At 41.4% G+C, this 8,747-nt stretch overlaps 1 long non-coding RNA gene across 1 annotated transcript in view; it reads right to left on the minus strand.

Moving 5' to 3' along the window:
• Window positions 1-8,747, minus strand: part of LOC309841723 — a 62,900-nt gene that overhangs the window by 25,341 nt on the left and 28,812 nt on the right. The window contains exon 3 of the long non-coding RNA XR_014299269.1: window positions 470-623. This is a non-coding gene — a long non-coding RNA (uncharacterized lncRNA). The remainder of the gene's footprint in view (window positions 1-469; window positions 624-8,747) is intronic.

Raw genomic sequence — 8,747 nt, forward strand, 5'->3', positions numbered from 1 at the left:
TTAATTGTGAAGTCTGTTCTGCTAGTCTTCTGCTTGTTTTATGGGTCTCTGATGTAGTTGTTTTCTACAGGTGTCCATGGGACAGGTGGGCTTAGGATCCTCCTACTCTTCCATCTTTCCAGAAGTTTTATGTCCTTTGCTAGACTCTAAGCTTCCTGAGGGCAGGAAGTTTTGTTTTGCTCATTGCTCTACTCCCAGCTCTGACTGTGCCCAAATCATAGCAGGAGCTCAGTATGTTTGCTGAACACATGAAAATGTATGGTGGCACACAAGAGGAAATGAAAAAGTATTAAACTAAATCCTGAAGGAATTGGTGCCCAGTTATCAGTGTTCTGAACAACATCAGTGAGAAGGCTAAGGAAGAACTTGGAAAGCAGCTATTATTAATGTGTCCCAACGAATAAAACCTCCCCTCCATCTCCAGTAGTTCAAAGGTTGGGGTAGAGGTGAAATCTTGCTGAGGACTTACCTAGATCCTTTAAGGAGTATTCAAAGCCTCTGCCTTCAGCTCAGGTCATGATCTCAGGGTCCTCGGCTCGAGCCTGACATCGGGCTCTCTGCTTGACAGGAGCCTGCTTCCCCCTTTCTTGCTCTCTGACTGCCTCTCTGCCCACTTGTGATCTCTGTCAAATAAATAAATAAAATCTTAAAAAAAAAAAGGCAAAAACAAAACAAAACAAACTTCACAAGTTTGCGAATGACCTATTATCACTTGGAGGTCTTAAAAGGTTAAAAGCAGGACAGAGGAAAGATATTTACTTTTTTTTTTTTTAAGATTTTATTTATTTGACAGACAGAGATCACAAGCAGGCAGAGAGGCAGGTAGAGAGGAGGAAGCAGGCTCCCTGCTAAGCAGGCAGCCCGATGCGGGGCTCTATCCCAGGACCCTGAGCCGAAAGCAGAGGCTTTAACCCACTGAGCCACCCAGGTGCCCCAGATATTTACATATTATAGGGAATTAAGAAAAATGTGTATCTCCTTGTGGGTTTAGATGCAGGGAACTCAAACACAAACATTTTCAAAGGCCAGGCCAGTATATAAATGGGTGATGCAGTTGGATGTAAATAATAGTGAAGAGTAGAGACTGGGGGAAAATGGGAATTGCCTCCCCCTTAAAAATTGTTTAAAGGGGTGCCTGAGCCCAAGGCAGACACTAATTAAGTGTCTGCCTTGGGCTCAGGTCATGATCCCAGGGTCCTGTGTTGTTTGAGCCCCCACATCAGGCTCTCTCCTTGGCGGGAAGCCTGCTTCTTCCTCTCCCACTCCCCCTGCTTGTGTTCCCTTTCTCACTGTCTCTCTCTCTGTGTCAAATAAATCAATATTTTTTAAAAAATCATTTAAAAACCATAAAAACAACATTAGGCAGATCAGATATGTCTTTAGCAAGAACTCGCTTTGGCAGTTGGAAGGTTTTGGGTTTTATATTGTCTCTGTGATTTAACATTTGCCCTTGAAAGGTGTGCATGTGTTTGTGTTCCAACAGTTACTGGCTAGGCAATTTTATTTTATTTTTATTTTTTTAAAAGATTTTATTTATTTATTTGTCAGAGAGAGAGAGCATGCATAAGCAGGCAGAGTGGCAGGCGGAGGCAGAGAGAGAAGCAGACCCCCCGCTGAGCAAGGAGCCCGATGTGGGACTCGATCCCAGGAGCCTAGGATCATGACCTGAGCCCAAGGCAGCGGCTCAACCCACTGAGCCACTCAGGCGTCCCTGGCTAGGCAATTTTAATAAAGAGGCATATTTGATAGTCACAGCAGTGAAGTGACAAATAGGGATCACACTGGGAGGTTTCATGTACCCATCTGGATTCTTCTGTAGGGCTGTAGCACCTAACAACAACAACAGACTGGTTGATCTGTAGAGTTGTCTAAAGTATTTGGGTTGTTTCAACTGAATGACACACTTGAAGAATGAAATACGTAGACAGTTCCTGGGATTAGACCAACTACACAGGAAATGACTAGAGCTTGCCAAAGATATGCAGGCAGCCAAATAGCAGAGCTTAGGAAATGGCGGGGCTCTTAGACTTGAAGGTAGGGTACAAAGATTATAGACTGAGTTATCTACAACACAATCTCCTGGCAAAGGTGTAGTGTTTTGTTCACTTTCCTGGAATGATTATAAAAGTTAGTTAGGGGTACCTGGGTGGCTCAGTTGGTTACGCGTCCAACTCTTGATTTTGGCCTGGGTCATGATCTTGGGGTTGTAGGATCAAGCCCTATGTTAAGCCCCAAGTCAGGCTTTGTAGTCAGTGGGGAGTCTGCTTGAGATTCTCTTTCCCTTTCCTTCTGCCCCTCCCCCACTCTTTCTCTCTCTCTCTCTCTCAAATGCATAAATAAATCTTTGAAAAAATAAAGGTTATTTAGCTGTTAACTCCCATTGATACACTAAAACTAGGAATGTACAAAAAATGTATAACTTGATCAATTAGTATCACTGATCTCATTTTGTTTTCCAACCTCTGACTTTCTCTTATGGTGGGGGGTTGGTCAGAGCACTTAATTTTGCTACTTTCCCTAGGGTTCACTAGGTTGAAACCAGAGTGACATGAGAAATTCAAGGGTAGAATATGGACTTCCGTCTTGAAGCACCCATCTATGTGGCCAGGAGTCTTAGTTTCTAATTAATGATATTAAGTGGAAGTCTTGATGGGATTACCAGGAGGGCAGTTTAAATAGAGCTCCTACAGATCAAATGCACTGTGAGTTGGGTGATTATAGCAGATTTTGCATTCAGTTTAAATTATTTTTTTCTCTTTCTCACTGATTTCCTTAACTTATTCCAACCATTTCCAAGTCTAATAGGCCTATACTACTTTGTGTGATGGAGGTGTGGCGGATAAAGGGATGAAACAGTAAACAGAAATGTGCCCTGCCTCATATTTACTCTTATGCTGCACCCATCACAGGGAACAACATCCTACAAGAGGACTGTATGCAGGGGTTGGGGGCACTGATCTCCGGTTACAGGAGTGGTGGCCCATAATGGAACAAATAGCTGGTGAGGAGCAGATGATGCAGTGGGCACCTGGGAAGAGCATGTGATTCCCAAATTAGGAGGAGGACACAGACAAGAACCAATACTCCTCTCCTTCCTCCACTTACACTAGAGTATGGAGGTCAGGATAATTCAAGCAGTAATTTGTGTTTTACCCTGTGCTTTTGGTGTGCCTTAAAATCATACAGGGGATATGACTTGTTATTGCCTTGGTAAGATGTCATAGAGGGTAGAAGATAACCATTTGTATTTCAACAGTTTTCCTTTGGTCTAGAACATGTCAAAATTAATAAAAAGAAACCTCACTAAGTTGGACTTGGGAGTCTAGATTGGGAGGCTGGAAGGGGGAGCCCTACATTAATTACAGGAAGAATTGTTGATTATAGACCCCAAAAGAAGAATCAACAGGAAAGAATCATCAGTTACAGGTTCCAACAAGGAAGGGCATGCACTGCATCTCATTCAAAAAATCAAGTATCCCTCGGGGCGCCTGGGTGGCTCAGTGGGTTAAGCCACTGCCTTCGGCTCAGGTCATGATCTCAGGGTCCTGGGATCGAGTCCCGCATCGGGCTCTCTGCTCGGCAGGGAGCCTGCTTCCCTCTCTCTCTCTCTCTCTCTCTCTCTGCCTACTTGTAATCTCTCTCTGTCAAATAAATAAATAAGATCTTAAAAAAAAAAAATCAAGTATCCCAGCAACCTAATTAATGAGAAAGTATCATCACCCTGAACTCTTGCTTTCCTTCAATGGACTTTCATTCAAACCAACCCCTCCCAACCTTTTTCTCCATAAAATAAGGCTCCTCTCTTTTGTTTGCTGGACTTTCCTATGGTTTTGCCATAGCTTGTGTGACTCAAATTGCAATTCTCCCTTATTCCCAAATAAACCCATTTTGCTGGTAAAAAAACTAAGTTTAGTCTTAAGGTTAACAAACAGCTTTCCATACCATTATTTTTAACAGAGACTATGAGGCTACAGCTAAAATGATCATATTTCACAAACTGAAAATTTTCTTAACTTTATAATCTAAGGAGGAAAGGACTTCTGTGAGAAGATACATAAAATCTGGACTTGCCCTGAAAATTTAGGACATATGGTTGCTACAACTAAAACACATGGGCAAATGCATGGACATGTAATTACCTTAATACTCTTGAAAGAGTAATTATTTTCGGCCTTTCCTCTCTTAAATGTTAAAAGGTAAGGTTTAAATCAGGGGAAGGGCCAGGCTGGCTACTTTTTCAGTTCTGGGTGGTTTTTAGAAGCAGTTTGAGAATCTACAGTGGGATCAATACGGAGCCATGGAAGTGAGAGAATTTCTGTTACTTTTTCCTCTTGCCTTTTTTTTTTTTTTAAGATTTTATTTATTTATTTGACAGACAGAGATCACATGTAGGCAGAGAGGCAGGCAGCGAGAAAGGAGGAAGCAGGCTCCCCAATGAGCAGAGAGCCCGATGCGGGACTCGATCCCAGGACCCTGAGATCATGACCTGAGCCGAAGGCAGAGGCTTTAACCCACTGAGCCACCCAGGCACCCCTCCTCTTGCTTTTTAATCATTAAAAATTCTTCAAGAGGTTATTTGCCGAGTAAAGACCAACCCTGCTGAAAGTTGTTGCCAGCTTTTCCTAGACCTAAATGACCAACTGTTGAACATAGTATCTTCTGACTCTCTAAATATCAAAGACGGATATGCAAAATATTCTGAGAGGTGAAGTCACATCCATGCTCTTGAAGGAGGCCAGCAAAGGTGGACAAAGACGTCTGCTTTAAGGGTGAAGGCCATATTCCACTCTCAAATGTTTCTATTGTTTCAGCCTAGTGAACTTTTACCCACAAAAGTCTTTCTTTGAACAGTCTGATCAAAAACAAGGTCTTTAATTTTTCTTGTTGTTTGTTTACTTACAGCCAAACCTTTAGACAGAAGGCCAACTCTCAGTGGTCAGTTTCAAACAGGTTAACTTTGGCCTCCCTCAAGAGATTTTTTAAAATTCCACAATTTTCTGACAGATATGTGAATGATGCCAGTATGCTTAACTTTATCTGCTCTTCCCAAGTGTTTCCTCCTTCCCAGGGCACACCTGAGGGGAGTGGTATGGATTTAAGAGAACAACTTTAATGGGCAATCTCTGTCCAGTCCTGTAAGGAGGAGTACAGTTGGTTAAGAGATGACCTATAGATCTGGGTTGGCATGGTTAGGTCTGCAGGTAGAAGGAGAGAGAGGATAAGGAACGTTAGTGCAGCCATATTAAGGGTTCTTGTTTTCAACCCTCCTCCTTGTGTATCTCCCATGCATGTTTATCTACTGACTTTTCACATACGACGAAGAGTAAAGTTACAAGGGAAAAGCAATTGTGGACTGTTACCCTCTGGGACTCCTGGGTCATGACTTTGGCTCAGGTCATGATCCCCGTGTCCTGGGATGAGCCCCACATCAGGCTCCTTGCTCAGCAGGGAGCCTGCTTCTCCCTCTGCCTGCCCCCACCCTGCTCATGCTCTCTCTCTCTGACAAATAAATAAAAATCTAAAGAGAAAAAAAGAAAAGAAGAAGAATGTTACCCTCTTCGACTTCCCTGAGCAAATGAGTAACATTCAGATGTATATTTTGTCCAACTACTTCAGTACTTGAAGAACTGTAAGAAAATAATAAGCATTTTTTTTTTTAAACAAAATGGATAATAGAACAAAGAGAAGAGTCTTTGTAAAACTGTGTTTGAAAACAGTCATTTAAACTTCCAATTCCTGGGCAACCTCCTCCGGTCCCCTCCCTCCTTGGGAGTTTTGTTCTATCATGTTGCTATCCCTCAATAAACCTTGCTTTTCTGCCCTCCAACCCCCCCCAAAAAACCCCAACTTCAAACTGCTAGTTAAGTATGCAGATTAATTGACTGATTCTTGCAATGCCACACTTACAGGTAGGTAATGTTTCCAAAACTCTCAAGTATTTGGAATATAGTCCAGGGACTAGATCTCACTGAGTAAACAACCATCAAAAAGTACATGCATTTTGTTTCTTCAGGAGTTTAAGTGCCCTCACACAGGCATTCAATTGTGTATAAAATAAAGAGATCAAGTACACTGACCAGAGATTCTGAGAGCAGACAGCAGAGTCCATTCAGATGATGTAGAAGACAGAGCAACTTACTAGAGCTGTTTAGCCCAGAAAATAACTCTGGGGGTTATTAACAATGATGATAAAATAGCTAACATTTACTGAGTGTTTATCATAGTCTATTGGGCACTATTCTATGTAGTAGGTACTTATTATCCCCAATTTACAGGTGAGAAAACTGAGACATGGATTAAATAACTTGATGTGCTACAATGGAGAGAGGTAAGTTCAAAGCTACCCATGTCAAACTTCAAAACAAGTCCTACTTATTTTATTTTACTGGTCTATATTCCAATCCCAACTCTTTCTTAATATATTTTCAAAGGAAGACATCTGTATTCCATATCATCTGATAAAAAGCACAGGGAACTATGTATTTTAAGACATTTAAAATCTTTTTTCAAAGATTTTATTTATTTATTTGACAAAGAGAGAGAGCAGAAACAGGGAGAGCAGCAGAGGGAGAGGGAGAAGCAGGCTCCCTAACGAGCGGGGAGCCCAATGTGGGACTCTATCCCAGGACCCTGGGATTATGACCTGAGCAGAAGGCAGAGGCTTAACCATCTGAGCCACCCAGGCGCCCAAGACATTTAAAATCTAATACATATAAATTTGTTGGTATTTAAAGAGTAAACCTTTAAGTATCTGCAAAACTCAGGGCACCTGGGTGGCTCAGTCAGTTACACATCTGCCTTGGGCTTAGATCATGATCCCAGGGTCCCTGCTCCTCAGGGAGTCAGCTTCTCCCTCTGCCCTTCCCCCTGCTCATTATCTCAATTTCTCTCTTAAATAAATAAAATCTTTAAAAAAATAAGTAAATAAATATTTGAAAAATTCATTTATATGGAAAATAAATGACAATGCCCTCGTTAATTCATGTGTTGATTCGATGAAGGCATGTTTGTGTATCTTCTATATGTGTTTCAACACGACTTAAACGATTTTCTTTAACCAAAATTCCTTCAGCTCTGTGATGAATTTGCCGTGGTTTGCATGGGACTTTTTATACTTTTAGCAACCTAACTCCCACACTCCAAGAAACCCCTCAGTCCTGGGAAAATCAGGACAGTTGGTGGCTCTAGCTTTACAACACATAAGGGTGCTTTAAAGTTGCTTTTGGATGATGGTGCTGAGTATTAATAGGATCTTTATCCTTTATCCTGTTAGAGAGGCTTACATCCTCTCTTAGGGAGAGAGAAGTAGTTCAGTTTCTGTTTCTGTAGGAGCACCTCAAGTGATGGGGAAACTTTCCTGAAACCTCATTTCATTTTTAACTTTTGTGTCAAAATTTTATACACTTCTCTTGCATTCTGAACTAAAAGCTATCTCAATGAAGCTTCTACCCACTTTTCTTATCCCATTCGTTGCTACCATATGAAATGAACTGAATCTTTTCCCTGTGTGATTGCACTTTAAATATTTATTTATTTATTATTTTTAGACTTTATTTATTTATTTATTTATTTATTTATTTGACAGGGAGAGAGAGAAAGCATAAGCAGAGCAAACAGGAGAGAGAAAAATAGTCTCCCCCACAGAGCAGGGAGCCTGATGTGGGGCTGGATTCCAGGACCCTGGGATCATGACCTGAGCCAAAAGTAGAGGCTTAACCAACTGAGCCACCAGGTACCCCCTGACCCAAGCATTTTTTTAAAGTTTTTATTTATTTATTTTAATAGTCTCTATACCAACTATGGGGCTTGAACCCACAACTCAAGAGTCACATGCTGTTCTGACTGGGTCAGCCCAGATGCCTGCCCCCCAAGCATTTTTCTTCTAACATCTGTTAAGCTATATTGTTTATATTCTGTACATGCAGTTATTTTTTTCTAGTTTGAAGTACAGGATCTTACATTTAACTCTGTTAAACTTAATTTTTAATTGTCCTCCTTTAAAAAAAAAAAAACCCACTCATTCTCAGCTTTGTTTGATGAGCATATTTTCATGTAAATGACAGAACTGTTAAAAAGAAAAGGCCTTCATTGGCCAACTTTCTTTATGTTTGTATTAGTCTGCTAACTAGTTACAATAATTCAATCCATTTGTAGCTAATCCAGTTTACAGATAATAATACATAATTCTTACTTCATCCTGTACAAAACCAATGTGATAGGATAGAGAAGTCAGCCATGATAGAAAATGCCTTTTGTGGCAAAGAGATATTTGCTACTTCTGTGGAATTGCTCTCTTAGCCACATGCTTTAGGCCAAAGATAGCTGTGTCCCACTGTAATTCTCCGTCTCACTTACTGGGCTTGGCACTGAATAAGTTTTGGTTATTAAGGAAGATCAAATCTTCTCTTAAAGAACAAAGATTTGGGGTGCCTGGATGGCTCTGTCAGTCAAGCATCTGACTCTTGATTTCGGCTTGGATCATGATCTCAGGGTCGTAAGACTGACCAAAATGCTGGGTTCTGTGCTGGGCGTGGAGCCTGCTTAAGATTCTCTCTCTCAGGGCACCTGAGTGGCTCAGTGGGTTAAAGCCTCTGCCTTTGGGTTAAAGCCTCTGCCTTTGGCTCAGGTCATGATCCCAGGGTCTTGGGATCGAGCCCCACATCGGGCTCTCTGCTCAGCAAGGAAATCTGCTTCCCTTTCTCTCTCTCTCTGCCTGCCTGTGATCTCTCTGTCAAATAAATAAACAA

Source organism: Mustela nivalis, assembly GCF_964662115.1.
Source record: "Mustela nivalis genome assembly, chromosome: 10".
Taxonomy (NCBI): Eukaryota; Metazoa; Chordata; class Mammalia; order Carnivora; family Mustelidae; genus Mustela; species Mustela nivalis.